The following is a 21,511-nucleotide window of genomic DNA, read 5'->3' on the forward strand; positions in this document are numbered from 1 at the left end:
GTACTGAAGGAGCATGCAATTTGCAAGTCATGATTTTCCTGACTGGCACTTATTAACAAAAGGCAATGTCTACAAAAGGTCAGCCCAAAAATAAATAAGTAAACGTTATGACAGAAATAATCACTGGAGACAGAGAACACTCCCACTGGACAGAAAATTCTGCCAATAAATCATCTCATTAATACAAATGCATATGTTGTACTTTGATGAAGTCTCCGTGTAGGGATAAGCTTATTCCAAAAAATAAAGAAGTCAAACAAATTATTAATTTAGATAGAATGAGGAAGGCATTTGAACAGAAAAGTGACTGTGAGGGATTTTGTATTTTTAAATAGTAAATTCTCTGACTCAGAAAACTCTCATGAAAGTACCAGGTAAACTAGACTGTCTCCAAAAATCAACAGATCATCTTCTATGAAAAAAGTGGTGTATGGGTAAAGCTAGCTTTATAGATGTCACATATAAACTAAATAAGCAATAAACAATACTTCAGCCTATTTTGCAACAGCTTTTACTTTTCTATCAAGATATCTGTCTTCATATCCTTTTAAGGCATTGCATTGGTGGTAATTTCTTGATGAAAATGGTGGAAGTGCCAATTAGGAGAAGATAAGTACTGGATCTTGCACTCCTGAACAAACAGTGTCTGTCTGAAGTAGTAAAGGTTGAGGGCAGCCTTGAGTGCAGTGCCCACGAGATGGTGGAGTTCAGGATCTTGTGTGGTAGGAACAGAATACCAAGCAGGATCACAACCCTGGACTTTAGCAGTGCCAATTTTGGCCTTTTTAAGCGATTACTATGGGACATCTCATACGACAGGGTACTAGAGGATAAAGAGGCCCAAGATAGTTGGTCTCTGTTCAAAGATCACTTTTTCCAGGCTCAGGATCAGAGAAGACCCACACAGTTAAACAAGGAACAGTTGGGCAAACTCAAGTGGAAGAAGAGAGTCTATAGATCATGGAAGGAAGGGATGAATATAATCAGGGGACTGTCAGAGGATGTAGGGAGGCAACTAGGAAAGCTAAAGCCTCATTGGAGTTGTACCTTGCAAAGGAGGTCAAGGACAACAAGAAGGGCTTCTTCAAATACATTGCAGAGAAAACTGACACTAGAGACAGTGTAGGCCCACTGTTGAATGAGGCGGGTGCCCTGATAACAGAGGATACAGACAAGGCAGAGTTACTGAATGCCTTCTTTGCCTCTGTCCATACTGCTGGAGTATGGACAGAGGAGTCCCAGACTCTGTTTGGTTGATGAGGACTGGGTTAAGGATCAGTTGAGCAGTTTGCATGTACATAAATCCACGGACCCTGATGGGAAGCACCCACAGGTGCTGAGGGAGCTGGCAGAAGTCATTGCTAAACCACTCTCCATCATCTTCAATAAGTCATGGAGGAGAGGTGCCTGAGGACTGGAGGAAAGCAAATGTCACTCCAGTCTTCAAAAAGGGCAAGAGCCAGGTAACTACAGATCAGTCAGTCTCGCCTCAATCCCTGGAAAGGTGATGGAATGACTTATCCTGGGTGCTGTCTCCAGGCATTTAAAGCACAAGAAGGTCATTATGAGCCATCAACATGGCTTTACCAAGGGGAAGTCATGTTTGACCAACCTGATAGCCTTTTATGAAGATGTAACCAGGTGGATAGATGGTGGTGGTGCAGTGGATGTGGTTTATCTCAATTTGAATAAAGTATTTAACACCATCTCCACCAGCATCCTGGCAGCAAAACTGAGAAAGTGTGGGCTGGATGATCAGGTAGTGAGGTGGAAAAGGCAGAGAGTTGTGATGAATGGGGCAGGGTCTAGTTGGAGGCCTGTATCTAGTGGAGTCCCTCAGGGGTTGGTGCTGGGACCAGTGCTGTTCAATATATTCATTAATGACCTTGCTGAGGGAACAGAGGCACTGTCAGCAAGTTTGCTGATGATACTAAACTGGGGGGAGTGGCTGACACACCAGAAGGCTGAGCTGACATTCAACATGACCTGGGCAGGCTGGAAGCTTGGGTTGGGAGAAATCTAATGAAATTCAAGAAGGGCAAGTGTAGAGCCTTGCATCTGGGAAAGAATAATCCCATGTACCAGTACAGGTTTGGAATGAACACTTAGAGAGCAACATAAGGGAAAGGGACCTGGGTTGTATTAGAAGGGGTATGGGCAGTAGGTCAAGAGAGGTTCTCTTCCCCCTCTACTGTGCCCTCATGAGACCACATCTGGAATATTGTGTCCAGTTCTGGGCACCTCAGTTCAAGAAGGACAGGGAGCTGCTGGAAAGAGTTCAGCACAGGGTCACCAAGATGATGAAGGGAGTGGAGCATCTCCCTTATGTTGAAAGGCTGAGGGAGCTGGGGCTCTTTAGCTTGGAGGAGACTGAGAGGTGACCTCATTAATATTTAAAAATATGTAAAGGGTGGGTGTCAGGAGGATGGAGTCAGACTGTTCTCAGTGATGTCCAGTGACAAGGGGCAACAGGTACAAGATAGAACATAAGAGGTTCCAAAGAAATACAAGGAAGAATTTCTTCACTGTGAGGGTGACAGAGTACTGGAACAGGCTGCCCAGATGGGTTATTGAGTTTCCTTCGCTGGTGACACTCAAAATCCACCTGGAAGAGTTCCTATGTGACCTACTCTAGGTGGCCCTGCTCTGGCAGGGGGGTTGGACTAGATGATCTTTTGAGGTCCCTTCCAGTCCTTAAGATTCTGTGATTCTGTGGAGCATCTTTCATTTCATCACTTCTGGGATAGTTGTTTAAAAAGTGGAACAGAAAGGCCAGTGCCCATGAAATAAAGTGCTACAGCCTCACAAGTTTTCTCCTGGAAAATGAGATAGATAAGGCTAAGGAAAACTTGAAGTGTGGCATAAAGGTAGAATTTAAGTATGTAAATTTGAGTGCAGTTGAATGTAGGTGCCACTATGCACTGGTTTTATCCATCAGATTTTAACTGAGGAGAGAGTCCACCAGTATCCAGTGCTGGTGACCTTATCAATGGAGCATTCTGTCAGAAGGTCCTTCCAACATCACAGGACCGTGTGCCCAGTGGGACCTGCCAGCATGGCAGAGGTAAGGAGCTAGCCAAGGCAGATGCAAGCTGGGCTTTGCCTATTTTTTCATAGGCAACAGAATCCAAGCTGGCACCTGGAACTTTGGAGCTCTTGTGGATGAGGTAGTGAGAATAGCAGCAATGGGAATTAGAGGTAAATAACAAAATGTATTATTTCGCCCCAGGTAGGTTCAAGAAGAGCTTTGAGTTTGTGTAGAAGCAGTTAGCAGAGACTCTCATTTTTAGTGATCCTTGAAAACAAGAGGATATTTCAAACTCTTCTGCTTTTACATTCTAGCTTCCTAGAGTTCAGACAGGACAGATACCAAACGGTTCAGATCTAAGTTTCTTATGTTGTGCTTTCATAGGAGGGCAAGAGATGGCAAAGCAAGTGTTGCACTGAGTGTGCTTGGGATTTATGTTTAGTCCCATCTTTGGCCAAATACAACTAAAGGAAACCCAAAATAATGGGGAAAATATACAGAATTGAAGAGTCTGTGATGTTTTCTGCAAAAGGACACTCAGTCACATAAATATCCACAAGACAGCAAGAGAAAGAAAGGCAATTTACAGCATTACAGATCACTGGGTAACTAATTAGGGGGTTACTTTGAGTATCACAGTGCTGGTGACCTCCAGTCTCTCATTCCCAGAAACTGTCAGACAGTAATCATAGGCTTCTTTTGATCAACTGATTATGGGAGATACTAACAAGATTAATAACACCTTTCAGGAAATTAAGAACATATAGGACAGTTTTGCACAAATATGTCAGCAAGCTTGAGACAGAGAGCTCTGCTGTCTCTTTTCCATACATTCATCCTCTTGTGGTGTTTCTGACACCTTTTCTGTCTGTCATTTGTATTTTTGCTCCATATGTTTTTCCCCTTGTCTATTTGCGCCCTTCTAACACTTCTCAAGCACTTCGACTGACACTTTAGCATTCAGACGCAGACCTATGAAGTCTGTCTTGCTGGTCTGAGGCCTGACTATCTGGGATCAATTCAGTCAAAAGGAAATTCATATTGAGTTGATGAATACTGGAAAGATGTATAGATCCAAACAGTGTACTGTCAGGACATCCAAGTACAAAATGGTGTCTTTTCACAGCTCAGCTGCAGTTCCCAAATGCCAATACTATGGTGACATGCTATCAGTCCCAGAAGGGATCCCTTCTTTCCTTCTTGTTCTTTTTGTACTCCTAACAATGGCATGCACTGGCTGCTCCTCATTGGCACCATAACAATGGCAATTTTTTTCCACAGACTTAACAGTGAGTCGTCAAACAAGTCCACCTGCACCCAGAGAGGGAAAGAAAACAAGTGTCAGAGATCATGAGGCTTTCTGTCTCCACAAAAGCAATGGTTTTATCTATTTTTGCATGCTTATCATGCAGAAGAGGCAGACTGCAAACCATGTACAACCAACAGCTTACTCAAATAGAGATACCAAGCCAGATTTTTCTAGCACATAATTAAGCAAACTTAAAGTACCATCAAAGATGTCTTCATTCTTTATGTAAATGGACAATTGTAAACAGACAATTTACAATTCTAAAGGGGACAGTCTGAAGTAATTCATCACAAGTGAACAGAACAAAGACAAGATTGTTCATATGTTTTATAAATCATTTATATTAGGACCTTTTAATTCAAACATTGTCAGTGGAGTGTGACCCTAAGGCTGAGTATTGCCAGAAGCAGGTCATAGCTGAAGATTCACTTTATTTGTTTACCTGATGTGGGACGGGTGGCCAAGGAGTCACTTTTGATAAGGCTGAGCTGTGCCTGTAGGATCCTGTGTCTTAAAACTGTCCTATTCCTTTTTAAGCTCTTCTCGCAGGGCAACATTAAAGCTTAACTTTTTTCTTTAAGGCACAACAGACTTGGGTTCTATTGGCTTAGTGTGGAAAGTGTTAAGAAACTGCTATATCTCTCATTTTCCTACCTCTTCCCCATCTTGCTCTAAAATGCTTTTCCAACACAAATATCCAAAGAAAGGCAATATATTTAAAAGATTTTAAATTATTCTTAAACTGTATATTAAAAAAAAATTAATATTCACTTTCATAATTTTTTATTGTGTGCCCAATTTTATTGTGTAATAATAGCTCATTCAAAAATCAAACCAAATCATAGAGCTTCAGATTTTAAAGACTGCATGATGGCAGTTCTTAAGGCAATCCCATCCTCTTGACTTTCCAAACATTGAAATCTTTTACCATTTTTTTAATTAATAAAGAGATAATATCACACTTTCTGGTCAAATCTGTTTTCACAATAACATGTTAAAAAAAATCAACGTTATTTCTACTTACTCTCTTGCTTTGGCTTGATATATTATTGTTTTACATAATAACAGCTACAAATATAAAAGAACTATATGAAAATATAATATAAAATCAAGCTAATTTGTGTTCTTTTTATAACATAAAATCCAGCTTATTTCATAGTTCAGTTTGAGTACAATTCAAAATGACAATGTATATTGCCTTTTGAAGCAGCCAGTGGAGCCTATTGTTTTCTGGTTAATACATACTTTTAACAGAAATTTAACGAAAACTCTGCACTTGCCCATTTAAATCTAAGAATATTTTTTCAAAGCTAAATTTGCCACAAGTACAAAGCAATCAGTCAGTGTTTGGATCTTATTACTTATGTGCTTGAAAATCTTCCATGGCACATAACTTGACTGTGAGAGAAAAAATGGGCTGTACAGGGTAGATAAAATAGCAAGCTGCAAGGAGAGAGATCATTATCTCAACCATTTTAAATTGAATCCTGCTAACATTTGGCATGTAAGCTGAAAAAACAAAGACTTGACTGCCAATATTTGTTAATCATTTGAATTTAGTAAATCCCCATGTGTTGGGAAAAATACACAAGAAAATTAAAGTGCTCAATTAGATACATAAACTTTTCAAGAACTTTAAAAATGTCCTAGTGTGGTGCAGTATCACACTTTGAGAAGTATTTCCATAGTTCCATGTAATCCATAATAGAAATTGACTCAAAGTATAAAAGAATAAAACAGATTTAATAAGAAAAACAAGTCCTGTAGTTGTCTGAAACAGCAGTGCCATGGCACTTCCTACTTCAACCTGTTGGGAGTCAGACTCCTGAAACTTCTTGCAGAGTTATCTTAGCCTTGACCAGATCCCCAGCAGAAATGATGACAGCTGCTCTGTTGTACATGTTCTGTCTACATGTAGATTAGCTTTAAGCCATATATACTATCTTTATCTTTAAATATTGATATCTGATAATAGCTTTTTTTCCTCTCCCAGGAAGGTCAGTTTGCTTATTTTCTCACTTACCTGGGCACATGAATGCATTCAGATACCTGTGCTTTGTATTTAACCTTATGCAATTAGACATGATCATTTCATAGGATCATTGAAGGATTTAGGTTGAAAGGGAACTCTGACTGTCATCTAAGTCTTTCTGCTCCAGACAAGGCTAACTTCCAAAGCTAGATCAGGTTGGTCAAGATCTGATTCAGGCACATTTCAAAAATTCCTAACAAAAGTTCCACCACTGCTCTGTGCACCTGATCCAATGCAGCATTTGCAATGCTCCTTTTGTGGTAGTAGTTTCTCTCGCCCTCACGAATCAAGTTGTAACAGATCTTTGCACTAGCATGCAAACTTCTCTCACATCATAATTTCCCAGTTCTGATAGAATAAAATGTCTCAAAACTGCAGAAGAAACTGCAGCCTCTGAGATGGGTAAATGAAAAGTTGGGAATCTATACATGGGAATCATGACCTCTCTCATGGACAGACAGTGCAGATGCTAGCCTGTGTTCAAGGAGTATCTCCATCTGGAAACCATCAAGAATTCAAATCTGATAAAGCTGATGGTTCCAGCAGGAATATTTCTATATGATTCAACAAAGCGTAGCTGTAGATGCCCAAGCAGTGTATCTCAGACATGCTGCTACAAATGTGAGCTGATTATCTCTGCTGAAGGGCAAATTTCATTTATACAGTACCCTAATCTCAGATAACACTATCTCTTTTGACAGCTTAACAGTTTGGCAGTCCAACACTGCACAAATGGACATATCTACCAGTAGAGCAGAAAAAGAACACAGATGTTGCTTAAACTCAGGTGTGAAACAGGAAACAACAGTTCAAGTGAAGCCCCAGGTGTACATCAGGCATCAAAATGAGCAAACAGACAAGACCACTGACAGGGTCAAGGAGAAAACCATCTGGAACTCAAGCCCTTAACCATCACCCCTAGAGCCATATAGTCACGCTTGATACACTCCAGGTGTCCTCTGGCAGCATCGCTGATGACCTCATAGAATAGCAGCAGGGATTAATAGTCTAAGGACTGAATAAATCTCAGAAGTCTCTCCACACTTTCCTGAATTGGAACCTCTTAGGAGCAGCAAACTGACCCAGGGAACACATCAAGTTGGCAGATGAGGTCCTCCATTCATCTCAGCAAATAGTATTCCACCTGCTTGACACTTCCTGCCTGAGTTTGAGCTGATTTGTGTGGTTTTTATTCACAGGCAGAAAACATCTCATTTTCCTATGTGTGCAAAGAAATAGGACTAACAAGTATTGCTCTGATGCCCTTTTGCAGAAACTTCTGTATGTCAGTTGTATATTTTAACATTTATTCTTCCAGCGCTGCATTCCTTAAAAGCAAAGACAAAGCTCTTAAAAATATTATTGAGGATAAAGAGACGTAATAGTCATTTAAAACTGGAGTACAGGATCCAGACTACAATCTGATGCAGACTACATTTCTTCATCATTCAAAAAATGGAAATAGACATTGTGAATAAATTAGTTCTCTCTCCCTGTGTAAGAACAGAAGAGATGGCCATGGTTTTTGCTTACCAAATGAAGGTTAATGACTGATGACTGGTGGGTTTTTTCATCTAACTCTGTGAAAATCTCACTTAAAAAAACCTATCCTGCAAAGTGAAAGAACTGCACCAAGTATCCAGCTTAGATGAGTTAGGGCAGACTAGTTCAACACTGAAAGAGCTCAACTCACCAGAACTTTATAGCATAGCCTGTTCTGAGACAGAGGTGTCTCAGCCAACCTGAGCAGTCTGGAGGAGAGAAGGTCAAATGAAAATTGAACTACAGCTCCTGAAGCCTCTCATGCTGAAACCTGGATAAGAAGTGGTTTTGGTCTCTGAAGATTTAAAACCAATTCACTTACTCTATACCACAGAGATTTTATTTTTGCATATATGTTTTTACGTGGTTATACCTAATGGGCTCCTATTGCCTAGGAATCAGAGCAAGAATTTCATGGATTTCTACTGTTAGCAGAGCACTGATGTGAAGTAAAACTATACTATTATTCAGCTTCAGTCAAATGAAGAATTTGTATCATCAGGAAATCTATTTAGTTCATCACTTTTTCACTCAGAAAAAAAAAAAAGTATTAGGTCAAGCAAAAACCAGATTGTGTGCTATTTCACTGTTGGTATTTTCTAGTTTCCCTGGTGAGATGGTTCAAATTCTCACCCTCAAGGCCAGTAATAAAATCTGCAGTGCTCTGGGTTTTGGAGATAAAGGATAGATCTCTCCAAGGCAGAATCACTTTACTTAAAAAACAAGATGAATATTCAGATTATCTTTTGTTACCTGTGATCTGGAAAGCCGAACCTGCGTAATGACAGGTCCTGCCTCTAGCATTACTTGTTGTAATGGCAAAAGCTAAGCTGCTTGCCTTCACGAACATATAAACAGGAGTTCAGAAAGGAAACACAAGGTCTTACTCATTTATGCAATTTCACACCTCACATCTTTTTCCTTAGTTTCCCAGAAATTAAAAAAAAAAGACTGAAAAATCAAATTGGCTTCCTTATTTTAAAAAGATACATTATACTACCTTAACAGTTTGTTAGATCAGTTTTACCTAACTTGCTGTGCATCCTTACTGACTGCATTCAAAAAACCAAAGCAACATAAACACACATAAAAAATCCTATATATAGTTTCTCTCAAAAAAAAAAAAAAAATCCCCAGTAAATGTAGATAAATAGATTTAAAGCTGAATGTTCAATAGCTTTTGTGCAGTGGATACATGTTTTATTTATGCTAACAACCAGTATTGTGCCTGTTTGTTTTCATAGAAACATAGAATCATTATGGTTGGAAAACACGTTAAAGATCAAATCCAATCACTAATCTCACACTACCAAACCCATCACTAAATTAAGCCATATCCCTCAACACCTCATATACAAGTCTTTTGAATATCTCTAGGGATGGTGACTCCACCACCTCCCTGGGCAGACTGTGCCACTGTTTAACAACCATCACGGTAAAAAAAGTGCTTCCTGAAGTCCAATCTAAACCTCCCCTGGCGCCACTTGAGCCCATTTCCTCGTGTCCTATCATTCATTACTATAGAGAAGAAATTGACTCCCACCTCACTACAACTCCCTTTCAGAGAGTTGCAGAGAGTGATCATATCTCCTCTCAGCCTCCTCTTCTCTAGGCTAAACATCTTCAGCTACCTCAGCCACTCCTCATAGGACTTCTCCAGACCCTTCATGGGCTTCGTTGCCTTTCTCTGGACATGCTCCAGCACTTCAGTGTCCTTCTTGTACTGAGGGGCCCGAAACTGAAACAGTATCCAAGGTGCATCCTCACCAGTGCCAAATACAGGGGGAAAAATCACTTCCCAGATCCTGCTGGTCACACTAATTCTGATACAGGCCAGGATGTCATTGGCCTTCTTGGTCACTTGGGCACTGCTGGCTCATGTTCAGCTGGCTGTTGATTAACATTCCCAGGTCATTTTCTGCCAAACAGCTTTCCAGCCCCTCTGTCCCAAGTCTGTAGCATTGCATGGGGTTGTTGTGGCCCAAGGGCAGTATCCAGCACTTGGCTTTGTTGAACCCCAGGCAACTAGCCTTGGCCCATCAATCCAGCCTGTCCAGGTCCCTGTGAAGAGTCTGCCTGTCCTCAAGCAGGTCTACAGACCTGCCCAGCTTGGTGTCATCACCGAACTTACTAAGGGTGTATTTTGTCAAATGATGGGGTGGAAAGGACACAGACACCAATGAAAAGATTAATTTAACTTTACTGTCTAATTCTAAATGTTACAGAGAAAAATAAAGAAAAATAAGCTAAACCATTCAGTTACAACAATACACTTACGACACTCTTATTCCTAAACAACAAAAAGCATAAGCAAGGTAATGCTTAGGGAAGTAGAGATAGTGATTAAGAGACATGCATCACCAATTGCCATATTGATGCGTTACCATCATCCAGATCCACAGTTTCTGGGGAGCCTTGGTTGCAGTAAGGATTTGGAGAGACTGTCCCAGCAATTGAGAGCTCCTATGCAGTGCATCCACTCATAGGTGAGGTCTCCAAAGTCTCTGCAAGAGGGTCCAGATTTTTATATTATTGAATAAACAATACATAACCTCATTAGCAGAAAATCTGGCATTACTCTCCATTGAGATACCACCTGAAACTTAGCCAAGGCTTCAGAAGAACCAAGGGAGTTTCCTTATCTTCTGGGTTTTTCACTCCCCATAACTTTCAGTCAAGGCTGACCATTTGCTTTCCCAGCTTTGAACATCAGCCCCCTACACACACAGGAATACATATACTAAAAGCAAACAGGAATCCATTCTCATAGTCATTTTAACTACATCCTTCACTAATACTTAGTGTGGTTTAGTTTCATTAGGGAACAAAAGACCACAATTAGCCTCAAGTACCAAAGACCTGAGGATTGCCAAAGGGTAGGAAGAGCTTAATTGTCACTTAAGGTTCAGGACAAAACAGACCAGGCTACTTGGCTTGGGGAAGAAAACGGAAAATAATTTAATGCAACATCAACTAAAACATAACCGTAAAACCCCAAAACATAACAAACATAACACAACAGAGTGGTACAACAATGAAGAGTCCAAGCAGTCCTTTAAGACCACCTTCTGCTCACTCTTCCCCTCTTCCCGGTCTCAGAGCCCTGATCCTGGTGTTTTTACCTCCTCTCGCCCTGAACGGCTCGGGGGGGCAGGAAGCGGGGGTTTCAGTCAGTCTATACCCAACAGCTTCCGTCATTTGTCCCTCTTCAGGGCAGGTGGGCTTCCACACCAGTACTCCCTGCAAGTCCGTGGGGTACCTCACACACATGGGAGCCTGGCTATGGCTGCCTCCCCACACAGTCCCTCGCCCGTCCTGGTGCACTCACATGGAGCTGCTGGTGGCTCTCAGTCCTGCCATGGCCCTGCATGGGTTGCAGGGGTACAGCTGCATTCTCACCACGGCTTGCAGAGGGGTCTCTGGTCTATTGCTCCTCCTTTCTTCCTTCCTTCTCTGACTGTGAGGTCCGCGTGGTCACCTCTATCTTGTGTCACTCTTACACCTCCTGCCAGCACTTCAGATTCCCATCCCTAAATAGTGATGGCAGAGGCGCCAGATTGGCCCAGCAGGCCAAGGTGGGTGTGAACCCAGGAGCTGGGGGAGAGTCCAAAAACTCTTCATTGGGTCTTCACTGCAATCCCCTCCACCTGTTACAAAGCAAAAGCTGCTCCTTGCTAAACCATGACACTTAGGGACTTTATTGTCATCAACTGTTATATTTTGTCAAAGCAACCCCTTTTGCTAATAATCACACACTTCATTAATGCAATTATTGTCAGTAAAGCAACTATTGTCTGTAAAGATGTAGCAAGTGCAATTATGCAGGGCTCATCTGGAGGCCAACTATTACCCAAGGCCTGTTTCCCAGGCCTTGGCATATCATACCCTCTCATCCAGATCATTGATAAAAAATGTTAAACAAAACAGGCCCCAGCACCGAGCCCAGGGGAACACCACTGGTGACTGGCCACCAACCGGATTTAACTCCATTCCTCACCACTCTATGGGCCCATCCAGACAGTTTTTCACACATCTCATAGTAGGTCTATGCAAGCTGTGGGCAGCCAGTGTCTCCAGAAGGATGCTGTGGGAGACTGTGTCAAAGGCTTTACTAAAGTCAGGAAGACCACATCTAGAGTCTTTCCCTTATCCACTAAACAGGTGACCCTGTCATAGAAGGAGATCGGATTGGTCAATCAGGACATGCCCTTCATGAAACCATGATGATTGGGCCTGAACCCTGAATTGTCTTGTATGTGCCTCACAACAAGTGCTACATCTGGCAAACCACTTCCAATTATCAGAAACAAGTGTTGCAGGTTAATCAAGTGAGCCCTGGGTAATCACGTGGGAGGGGACAGCATACATAACGAAGTGGAGGGCAAGCAAGGGGTGGCTTTGAGTCAACCTTGTTGGTTACTATGTTGCTTGTGTGTGTTTTTGTGTGTGTATTTCCTAGCTTCTCTACATCTTTGGATGAGTGTTACTTGCACCATTACAACACTGACTAGGGTCAACACATAACAGAAATATTGTGGATATTGCCAAGAGTCTTTCTAAAGTTAGGGTAAATGACATCCACTGCTACCTCCTTATCCACACATGTGGATAAGGTCATATGGTTCTAATAGGAATTCACATTGGTCAGGTGTGATACACCTTTGTTAAATCCATGCTGACTTTCCCAATCGACTTCTGCTCAGAAAGGGATTCCAAGAAGACTTGCTCCATGATTTTTCCAGAGAATAAAGACAGGTTAATCAGTCTGACACTTGAATAGATGTTCTTTTAGATTCTATTCAAGCTGGTGCAATGTTTGATTTCCAGCAGTCACTGAGGATATTCCCCAGTCTCCTCAACATATCAAAGATATAGAGAGTAGTTTCACTATAACATACACCAGCCAGTTCCCTCAGCATTTTTGGATGCAGCCTGCCTAATCCTCTAGGCTTGGATGGGTTGATCTCTCTCAAGTAATTCTTGACCTGAATTGGCCAGAAAGTATTCATCTTTCAAAGCAGATGATTGAATGTGTTAGTTCAGTGCTTTTCCCATATTGTTGACTCTGGTGGAATTTTTACCTAACTTCAACTGCAAATTAAAGTTGACCGCAAGATAGCAGGGTCCCGAGAAGCTGACAGCAGTGCAAGCACTCTCTACCTCCTCGGAAAGCAAGTCCATCTGTGGCAAAACTGTATTCCTCTACTAAAGTTTGCTGGCACAGATAAACTGGGCAGTCTGTCTCAGGAAAGCCGCTGTGTTTACTCTATAATGAATCATAGGCAGCCTGTCAATCTTGGCATACAGCACGGAGACAAAAAAAAAATCGGAAAGAAAACCAAGTATGCTGAAAACTAATACTCATGACTTTCAGATAAACTATCCTCACTTTAATGATCCTTCTTCTTTCTTAAAAATAAATAAATAAATAAGGCTGATATATATGCCATGGGCAGATTTACAGCAAAGAAATCTGTATATGCTACACTGATCATTGATTGCTTATTTGCTAGCTTCTCGGTGGCTGATTTCCACAGACACATCCTTCCTGGACGATGATAAGAACACAAAAAGGAGGATGCACATTCTCTTTTGATCATCTTACACAGTGCTGAAGGCATGTATATTATACATGTATATTTTTTGTCTCACTTAACAGGACATTTTGTAACCTGGAATTAAATAAACCTAAAGAATGATAAGTCTATCTGCATTTTATCCACTAGAAGTTCACCAGTATCTGTATCAGAGGAAACAATAATATTTGCATTGTTTTCTGCATTCTGAAGGATCTATCAGACGAAAGAAAGGCATATCCTCTGCAGAGGACAACACAGAACCTGAAGAAATTCCCAGGTATGAGTTTAGAGACACGGAATCAATTAAGAGACAAACAAAGTATTTGTCCTATTAAAAAGGGAGAATTTTATAACAATCCTTTCTGAAATAAACAGCAAGAGGTGGGAAAAATTTCTTCCATTTCTGACTCCTGGCTTTCAGCCATTTCTATATGCTTCTTTACATATTATTGCAGCAAAAGTCACAGATGAAAAGTTCAAATGCAAATATTCAAACTCCCAACAGGATACCTTCTAGTATAAGAAACACAGACACAAGGGTGCAGAGGAGAGGTTATCAGAGGATTACGTACATCTGCAAGAGATGATAAGCAGATTGCAGTAGTGTATATGTGAAGGAGCAAAGACAAAGATTCCAGAAAGAAAATAAGACAAAAGAAATTAGTTGAACTTTTTCAAGGATTCCAGTTACATTATAGAAAAAGAACCCTTTGTCCAGCTTTTCCATAAAACTAATAGCAGGAGCTGACACTCAAATATTACATAAGATTTAAGAGGTAAGAAGGTGGTTTGTCTAATGTAGTGATGGAGGATTGCATGACACAAGATAAATTGAAAAGTTAAAATATACATAATAAGACATTTGAAACACCTTGATTTACAGTGGTTCACATTTAGAGTTACACAGAATCTGAAAACTAATAATTTAACAAGAATAACATACTTTTTGAGGTTTTATAGATTTTAATGAGAAAATAAAGTAACTGTGTTGCCCCAAGTAATCATTACTTATTAGTTAGGGAAATCAGAATGCTATAGGTATCTTTGGCAAAATGAACCAGACGTCCTAACAGAAACTTAACTGCTATGTTATTAGATATGTTAAAGCATGGATTGTCATGCTGCACATAAAAGCTGATGACAAATAACTTGTGAAATAGTTCACTCTTCAGTCATTGCCAAGTCATATTTACAGCGCACCTCACTAACAGGAGCATGTGCACTCAAAATCTGTGAGTCTATTTTAAACTAGACTACCCTCGTTAGGATGGCAGAGGCCTCAGTAAAATGGGAGTAAAAAGATAAGCAAGGTGGTTGTGGATTGAGGCAAGGGCAGGGAGGGCTCACTGACAATTACGGTTCTAGGCAAAACAGACTCCAGTACTACACTTGGAGAGAAAAGTAAGGAAAGTCTATTCTACTACCTACAAGAAACAGAATGAAAAGCAGAAACAGGACAGGATGATGAGAAAAATACCGCCAGCACTTTAGGATCTCCCTCCCCCATCCCTCCTTTCTTCCCAGGTCCAGCTCACTGCTCCCAGTATCTCTACCTCCTCGCCTCTCAATGGCTCAGAAGGGGTAGGTAATGGAGGACATGGTCAGTATCTCACAGATGGTCTCTGCTGCTTCTCTCTTCTCAGAAGAGGACATCTCCTTGCATTCTTCCCCTGCTCCAATTATGCTTGGCTGAGTGGCTTTGCCAGAAAATATCAGGGTGATTGAAGTCCTCCATGAGGACCAAGGACTGATCGTGAGGCAGCTCTCAGCTTTTTATAGTAGGCTTCCTCCACTTCCTCTTCTTGATCTGATAGCCTGTAGTAAACTCCCACAGCAGTATCACCCACTTTACGGTGCCCATTCTCACCATTCATTAGTCCCACCTCTGAAGTGTAGAATAGTGTTGAAAGCTCAAAATTTACCAGCATCAAACCATGTCTCTGGGGTGTCCATTGAAATTAATGCCACTCCCTCCCGTCATGTTTAAGAATGATAACGTGAAAAAGGGGATTCTGCCTTGAAAACTATGTCTTCCTAGAGCCACAAGCTGTTTATCTGACTGTGGTTACAGTAGCTTATATAGTGGTCCTTTCTCATCTTTACAGAAAATAAAAAGGAGTCCTGATGACATATAGATTGGCTTTTTCTCTGTTCTCACCAAAAGAGAACAAGAAGTTTCAAGAAGCAGGGGTCTGTAAGAATCACATGCACAGAGCTGGAAATTTACTGGAAGACAGAATAGGTTATACAAACACACAAAATGTGATACATATAGGCACAAGGGCCTATTTCAACATCAGTCCTGACCACAAACGTTGAGTAATTGTAGTCCTGTAATTCTAGTTTGGTTTGGTGATGTTCATATGCAGAAGACAATCAATATAATTTTCTCACAATACCTGAAAAACAATTAAAAAACGCCATTGCTCCACTACTGAGGAGAAAGCACTGGAAACAGTCCCTCTGATCTTTTAGCAAGTTACAATAAATTGTATGCAAAAAAACTTAAAATCAGTTTATCATCTAAGCAATAAGAGTTAAAAGTAGATTAGAAATTGCTATCCCTGAGTGATGGAGCCTTACAAAACTGCTCTTTCCAAACCAATTGTAGAACCTTTTCATTTTTAATAAGCACAATTGGCCTTGAGTGCTTTGTCAACATAACAAGCCTTTTCCACCAAAAGCAGAGCATTTATTCAAATGCTAATGAAAGTGAATATAATTTCTAGTGGTGCTGAATCAACTTTTCAAGACTGCAATTTGCATTTGTATAAAACTTCAATATGAAACATTTCAATAGGGTTTTGAGACTAAACAAATTGACATACTGCCTTTGCCATCAATTTAAAAGTATTTTGATTTCTTTAAGACAGACAACTATAATAATACCAAGCAGCTTTTTATATTTACACATTTTCTTCAACTGGAGACCAGACTCTCAAAATCCATTAAAATACTCTATAGCTCTTATATTAAAACATTGCATCACCTAGCTCAATTTTCAGATCCAAATCAATTGCTTGTACCATTTCGCCAAGATAAGATTCATCTCTCAATTCATCGTAACTGACCAGGGCTTGTAGACTGTAACTTTTAGTGATGTAATATTACTCATAAAATCACCAGCAGGCATGCAGCGATTGTCTCATTTTTATTCCTCTATGACATCCCCCAAACCAGAATAGAATAGTAAATAAAACTGGAAACATTCTATTGTTACATAATCTCTGTCATGGCTGAAATTGGACTACTGCATTCAGTTTTAGTCTTCCCAAAGATGAAGCATAATGGAAGGAAATGGATCTAGAAATGTAAATCTAAAGTTTTCATTTGAAGAGCAAGAAAAAGTCTAAAGCTGTCAGGTTGAGAGGCAGGATGAGAGATACTACAAAAACCCAAGAAAAATCTCTTTTATACAAGGGATATCAACGGAGACACTAACCATAGAAACATTTAGATTGGAAAAGATCTTTAATATCAGAGTCCAACCGTTAACCACTCACTGCCACGTCTTTTAAATACCTCCAAGGATGGTATCCCTGGATAGCCCATTCCAGTGCTTAACAACCCTTCTAGTGAAGAAATTTTTCCCCTAATATCCAATTTAAACCTTCCCCAGTGCAACCTGAGGCCATTTCCTCTTGTCCTATCACCTGGGAGAAGAGATCAACACCCACCTCACCTCCTTTCAGGTAGCTGTAGAAAGCAATAAGGTCTCCTCTGAGCCTCCTCTTCCTCAGGTTAAAATACTCCCAGTTTGCTCAGCAGTTCCTTATCAGATTTGTTTTTTAGACCTTCCACCAGCTTCATTGCCCGTCTCTGGACATTCTCCAGCACCTCAATGTCTTTCTTGTAGTGAGGGACTCCCAAGTCCTTTTCTGATGGACAGCTTTCCAGTTACTCTGCCCCAATCCTGTAGTGTTGCATGGGGTTGTTGTGGCCCAAGTGCTACACTTAGCAAAAGGCTGTGCAAGGTCATCAACATACTGAACTGTTAAATGCACAAATATGCAAAGATAATATTTTACATTATAGAGAATAAAAGTTGCATGCATATGACTTCATGTGAATTTTGAGCTTCAGGTAGTCATTTCATATCCGCTTGCTATAAGTGTTCATTTATTCTTTGAATAAAATCACCTACATAACAATGGACTGAATATAAATGGTTATTTAGGTGGAATGTAGCACTATATACAGGTGCAGCTGAATTTGTCCATTCAAGCAGAGGATTTGTGAGTCAGATAATTTAATATTACCTATAGTCTGGTGTTGACAAAGGTTTTAAAAAGCACAAAGTCATCAGGTACAACAGATATCCGATATCCACCATGAAGACTACTTTAGTTAAGCATAGAACCTGACAGAACAGCACAGAAATTTCTGTCCTCAACAGCACAGAAATACTATCATCTGGAAAGCAGTACTAGTAAGGGTACATGATATTATTTATATAAAATATGCAGTATACATTTTCTGTATGGATTACGTGACATCAGATCTTTGTCTAGTAATAATAATTGCTATTATCCAGCATAAACTATCACTTCTGGAGAAGTACTTGCATAACATTCAGAGATGGTTTAAAAAAAGTTAGGATTTTCAGAGTATTTACAACAGCTAACAGTGCAGTAAGCTACTGGTTAAAAAAACATTAAATATGCAGGGATATCATTGACTTCATCATTCCATGCATCTCCTGCCCTATGCAGCAATATGAATAACTGCAAAGAACACGCAGGAAATCAAGGAACATCTTAGAGGTAGGAATAGATTTTTTTTTTCTTTAAATATATTGGAATGACAATACTTCCACTGTCTTGCTTATGTCTAACCAGCTGAATAAAAATTGAACAATATAACCTGCCTGGTAAATGTTCTTAACAGCCTTAACAAAAAAATAAGAACTATTGCTGGGCTCTATTAAAAAAACAAAGAAACCTATAAGCACCAGAAAAATAAATTAAAATTCATTACACAAGAATAAAGGGTCAAGTGAAAAAGACCATTCCACCAGACGAAATATCCTGCTGCATGGACATTTCTGTTGCACAAGGAAGACAAGAATCCTTTTCTCCCATGAGTCTTCCTAAGAGTAAGACATATCTGAAGCTAACACATAACACTGGATGTAGCCAACGGGAACAAAAAAAAGTATTCCTTGTCAAAAATACAAGCAAGCAAAGAAATAAATAAATCCCCATAACATGATTTCACCACATTCCTGAGTATAAAGTAAGCAGTACTTGGACTTCAGAGACCTCCAGACTGGAATCTGCACAACAGCGTGAAAAGTACTGCCACATCTGATGCTGGCCACTGAGATACCTGGTGTAACTGGCACAGTCAGAAGTTTTTAAAAAAGGGCATTTCAACTAAACTACCTCATAGCAGCTTGAAGAGATGGTGGCAGCAGGTAGTATCATCCTTACACCTACATTAAGAGTAACTAGAGAGCAAAAAGATGTTACAAGTATAAGAAATAGCTCTGAACCTCTGCTGTACTGTATACACATATCCAGCCATTTGTGATCTAGGAAGGGGGACAGCAAGCGCAAGATCTCTGCTACAAAATATGTGTGCAGCTTCACATGTAGAAAAACATACACATTCCTACATGTGGCTTCTTCAGTTATACTGGAGGCATTAAATAACTGGTGATGAAACACAAAAATAGCAAAACTACCATGAAGTTTTGAAAAATACAGGTTTGGGGTTTTATTTAAAAGTATCTTTAAAAGTGTGGTTTTTCAGGGATTAAATTTGAGGGCAAGAACATTCCTTGGTATGCAATTTGTGCCAGTCTATACTGAGCCCTGATCTGAACTAGGAGCAATCCCAGGACCAATCAGCAGTTGCCCTGCTTTCCAGCTGACCTGACTAAAGGTCATTAGTGGGAAATGCATATGTATAAAATGCATATGTATAAAAGGGATTCCACCAGGTGCTAGACTTAGACACATAGTTTACTCAGTAGCTGGCCCTGCAACTATGCTCTTCCCAATTGCCTTATGTGCAGAGACACACACAAAAACAGGCCTCAGTTGTTTTCCAGACCCCACGGTCTCTCCAGCAGTTGGCTTGAACCTCCAGGTTCTTCTATTAGCCAAAACCCCAAGTTGTCTCACAAGTCACTTGCTATACATGCTTGATAATCATCCACAATCCGACACTGACACATGTACCCTCATGCACCCATTGCTGGCACCTCTGATACACTGGTCCCAGGACAGAATTCATGTAGAGTGCAGGAAGACCTACTCCTTAGATTTTCCATCCCACTGTACAAAAGTTACTCAAACTATTATTAAACCATACCTCTGCATTTCTGGAAAGTAACTAGGTTTTCTGTGATACCAGACTACACTTATTGAAGAAATGCATGAGAAAGATCAATCTATGAGCCTAATCAGTAGCCCCACACTTGGAGAAAAAGCTTTTCTTGCTTTCCTTTGGGAAATTCAGTAGCTTTTCCTTGCCTGAGTTTCCCTTGGTACAAAATGAAGGTAAATTTATCTAAGAAAGGTGCAGAGTAGTAGCTATTAGGATGGTGTACAGAGCAGACAACTGCTCAGATAAAAAAAACAGTCAGAAAAGGAGTTAGGAACATGACTGATCAGACTTATTAGATTCACCTTCTCTTAAGCTAACACTCTTTTCCACATTTCAAGTTCTGAATTAAAACTGGAATGCAGTTAGGCCAAAAACTGTGGCTTTGGGGCTTAACTTCCAAAGTAAATAAGCAGACAGCAGTACACTGCAGATTCGCTGCAAACAATCAAAAAGAGGACAGAGCTTATATGTGAAACAGGTTCAATAAGCATAGCACACAACTTGATGTTGCCCTGTTCCTTTGAAGAAACAAGCACAGTTAATCAGCCAAGGGGTGTTTTTTTGTGTTTTCTTTCTGATTGTTTGTTTTAAAGCCTTTTCCTATCCTAAAATGTTGGGCAGAACAAAAGTAATTACAGAGGCCAAGTCCATTTTACCAAAAAATCGACGTTGGGAGAACTTCTGAAAATGTTTCAGCTCGGTAATATAAATTTCCTCAGAATAAAACATCTCATTTTGGGTAAAGTGCTGTCAGATCATCTCCAAGTCATGACGGTTGATAACTTGGCATGGTGAAAGAAGGAAAATGGTATTTTTGTATTTTAAAACTGCCAACAAACTCTATGGTTTAAGACTTAATCTAATCGGACTTTTACTACTAATAACCTCTCTCTCATACCTCATCCCCGTGCCATCGCCATTCAGTCACAGTCAATCCTTAAATAGTCACATTCTGTGACTCTGCCATTTGTCTCATCTGGCCATAACATTTTTTCAGAGGAAATTTCTCAGGATGCTCACTATCTTCTAAGACCACTAAAAAGCATATTCATCCTATTTCTTACATTATTCTACATTTCGTGAAAAGCTGGGAGAGAAAGGGGAAAGATAGGGATAGGGAAAGGAAAGAGAGGTGCAAGAAATATGGAAATGCCACTTCTGGTTTGAGGTGCAGTAAAGTTATCTTGAATTAAAAGCAACAAACCAAAGAAATTTGTCATGAGTTTAGTAATTTGTAAAACAATTTTTCTTTTAAAACCATAGATTACAAAAGAAATTGTAACATCAACCCTATTACACAAACTCAGAATAACATTCAAAAACTGATGAGAAAACAGAGCATAAGGAACTTCATCATTAATGCTTCCCTGGAACAATGGCTTTTTAGCGTAACAACCAGTTCTTATTACCACCATAAAGACTGTAAGCCTCTCAAATACAAGAAACAGCACATAACTTTCACAGTATCTTTTAAATGAGAAAGGAATTCTGCAAGCAATTCTGTAATTATGAGTAAAGCACATACATTATATTTTTCTAATGAAAGAAAACTAAAAAATGTTTCAAAAATCCTATGCTTAGCTTTACAATTCTTATTGTAAGCCTTCTCTTGATCCCTGTATCTCAGAAGCCCTTTCCTCTCTGTCCTTCCTACTTGTTCAATGTCACTGAATATGAACACAAAAATA

This window comes from Colius striatus, chromosome 4 (genome assembly GCF_028858725.1).
Source record: "Colius striatus isolate bColStr4 chromosome 4, bColStr4.1.hap1, whole genome shotgun sequence".
NCBI lineage: Eukaryota > Metazoa > Chordata > Aves > Coliiformes > Coliidae > Colius > Colius striatus.